Consider the following 3873-nt stretch of genomic DNA (forward strand, 5'->3'; position numbering starts at 1 on the left):
TTTTTTTTTTTTTTTTTTGGGACAGAGAGAGACAGAGCATGAACGGGGGAGGGGCAGAGAGAGAGGGAGACACAGAATCGGAAACAGGCTCCAGGCTCCGAGCCATCAGCCCAGAGCCCGACGCGGGGCTCGAACTCACGGACCGCGAGATCGTGACCTGGCTGAAGTCGGATGCTTAACCGACTGTGCCACCCAGGCGCCCCCCATGTATTGTTTTCTTATGCATTGGGCACTCTATTAAAATGTCAGAACCCCAGCAAGTACATGGGAATTTTTGTTTGTTTTTGCTTGAAGCCTACAGATGCTACTGACCTGGGACTACATTGGCCCCTTACAAGTTCCCCATGTGTTGTGGGACACTTAGGGTCAACTCTGTCATCTTGACACGGGTTCAGGGCTTAACTTCCCCTAATGTTGCTGATATGAGCATTTTTCATCAAGGCAACCTTCCTTTTTTACTTACTTGATGCTCAGTTTGACACATACTGAGCTCAGTTGATATTTTTTGGTGGGAAAGAGACCTAGGAGAATTCCCTCACCTAACAACTACCAGTTTTCCTGAAGACAGTTTCATATAGAATCACTTGATTGGAGTGATAGGAACCTTCACAGAACATCTTGTCATACTTGAAGTGGGTGATTTTTATTAATATATATAATAGTTGGCCTGTATTGTTTTTGTATTTTTTCAGTTTCCTTTTGTGTGTGTATTTCCCTCCCTTCCTGGTCTTTGAGCTTACTCTAAACAGAAAACTTGTAGTCTACTTCAATGGCATTCCCACAGCACCTATAATACACTGGGTTTGTGGTAAACATCCATTTAATATATACCAAAAACACCTTTCCGTGTTCTGTAATTCTCATGAACAGAATCTAGGGTGAAAACTAAAAATGTGAATTATCTGCTAGATGCTCTGCAAAGTCAAAGATAAGAATCCCCATATGTGAACTTATATATCTATTTATAAAGATGGAAAGTTAATCTTCCCCTTTTGAAATGCTGAGTCTCTAGTGTTTTATCCCTTTTTTCCCCAACACTTTTACTTCTTTGCCTCTGTACCAGATCCCCAGACTGCAATAAGATCGAAAGCATCAATACTATCTTATACCCCGAAAAATAAAACAGGTAAAAAAAGAAAAAAAAAAAAAAGATACATAAAATACTAACTTCTTTTAAGGATGGAACTTAAAAGGCTATCTTTAGTGAAACAGTATCACATTTATTAATAATGCCATCATAGATAATGGGCCTTTAGTGGGGATACAGACCAATTCTCCCATGATGATTATTTGGTGATACAAAAAAATAAAAACTATAAGAAAGAAAGTTCTGAAATGAAAGTGGTAATTAAAAGATCAGAGAAAGATGCACACTCAATGCTTAATTATCTGAAGACCAGTTATTCAGGTTGCATGGTCCCTCTTTCTCCGTGGCTGCCTTTTGGCTAGAGGATTCATTATGATCCTCACCAGTGGGTGGGAAGAGAAAATTAAGGAGCAGAAAGGCTCTATCCATTCAGAGAAGTGTTCATCATTCTGATAAAGAACAGAAATACAGGAAATTGTACATTCAGTTTCAAAGGAGGTATGTATATTATGCATATTTCTTTTTTTTGTTCCTTTACCTCATTCCCACTAATAACCCCAAACTCATACTATATACAGTACTTTAAACTTGTGCTAATCCATGTATGTTATGTCTGAGAATTAAAAATGAAGCAGAAGACTGTTGGCCAGGTAGTTCCCATGTTATTCACCTCTCCTGGCCAAAGTCCTGAAATGAATCTTCATTAAATACATATATATATATTTAAATATAAATATATTATATAAATATAAATATTAAATATATATAAATATTATATAAATATAAATATGTATTATATATATATATTTTTAAGATTTATTTATCTTTGAGAGACAGAGACAAAAAGCATGAGCAGGGGAGGGGCAGAGAGAGAGAGAGAGAGAGAGAGAGAGAGAGAATCCAAAGCAGGCTCCAGGCTCTGAGCTGTCAGCACAGAGCCCGACACGGGGCTCAAACTCACAAACGGTGAGATCGTGACCTGAGCCAAAGTCAGACGCCCAACCGACTGAGCCACCCAGGCACCCTGAATCTTCATTTTCAAACTATAAATTCAAATATTGCCTAAGTGGCTCTGAACCATCAACACACCCTTCCAAAGAATAAAAAAGACTGACAGTAAAATAAAGGATATAATTCTTGGATTCTGCCCCAAATCTTTCTCACATTAGCTTTCTATAGCAACTGAAATTGGTAAAATGATGCCTGTGTAAGGATAGCCCTCATCCATTAGAATACAAGTACCGCTGACCCACGCAAAGCAAGCAGTCTGTTAGAGTCCTTAGCTGTCATGTTGGAAAGCAAAGTCAGGATAGCCAGGGCTTTTGTTGAAGCAGACAGAGTGAATACGAAGAGTCTTAAGCCTACGAGAATACAGAATAGACCCGTACTTAGTTCAGTAGGGCCTATTTCCAAAGACCTACTCCCATTTTAGTCTGTCGGAGCCAGACCACTGGTAGGCTGGGCAGAACGACTTCCTAACATTACAGTCCAACGAGTACAGGGATTCACATTCCTGAGCCCTAAATCACGAACATTTAGAACGCATACGGAATTCATTTATATACTCATTTTTAAAAATCTTAACACTTATGTTTATTTCTCGTAACAGGGGAGGAGAGCTGCTGCTATGATATTCCTACTGCCGCTTAAATCCTGTTGATGCTTAATTTCTGCACAGTCTGGAGCACACTGTGATTGGGACAAAGCAGGTAACAGTGCACTCAGGTTGATGAGGCGAGAGGTGGTGCAACTCTATTCTTGAATAGCATGGGCTTAAAAGTTAGGTTAGATGGACCTGTATTTAAATGCTGGCTCTGTCCCTTACTATCTACAACTTGTTACATCGTAGTTACTCTAGGAGTATGAGTCTTCTTAACTGAGGGTGGTGTAGTAACAGTATTTGCATCATAGAGTTTGTATGAGGATTAAATGAAATAATCCATGTAAAGCATTTTTCACAGTACCTGACATATGGTGGGTGTTCAATAAAGGTTATATATTAGTAGTCGTCGTCGTCAAGATTTTACGTCCTGGAACTTATTAGTCTACACCAGATTAAACCCGAATCACCAGGAACTGTATATGCATCATTTTTAATCTGTGTTTAGTTTTTAAATTTTTTCAATTAAAAAAAATTTTTTTTAATGTTTATTTATTTTTGGGAGAAAGACATAGTGCGAGTGGGGGAGGAACAGTGAGAGAGGGAGACACAGAATCCAAAGCGGGCTCCAGGCTCCGAGCTGGCAGCACAGAGCCCGAGGCAGGGCCCGAACCCATGAACTACGAGATCATGACGTGAGCCGAAGTGGGACGCTAAACTGACTGAGCCGCCCAGGCGTCCCTTTAATCTGTGTTTGTTCTCTTTATTTCACAGAGGAGAAAACTCAGGCCCAGATATTTTAGGTGGCTCACCTGAATCACACTGTTACAAGCCAGAAGATCAAGTACTGAATACACGTCTGTTTTACCCCCCAAGGCCATGCTTTTTTCCACTCTACACACTGCGACGTAAATTAACATTTACTGTAATATGGTTAAGATCTCGGCGGGGCAGGAGGGCGTGCACTTGGAGATGCCTTGACTGGTCCCCCGGCATGAGATGGCATATTTAAGATGTCAAGATTAGGCCACCTCCCGGACCACCTGTCACGATAGGTCAAAGCCCCATATTATCCTGCTGAACTATTGTCAACACAATCGTATGATTCTGTCGACCGTAGAGTTTGTTCCTTGTGACTCACAAAACATCAACAGACCTGTTGTTCAGTCTGCACGGAGATGTGCTT

The sequence above is a fragment of the Herpailurus yagouaroundi genome, unplaced genomic scaffold (assembly GCF_014898765.1).
Source record: "Herpailurus yagouaroundi ecotype Mexico unplaced genomic scaffold, PumYag 67702, whole genome shotgun sequence".
NCBI lineage: Eukaryota > Metazoa > Chordata > Mammalia > Carnivora > Felidae > Herpailurus > Herpailurus yagouaroundi.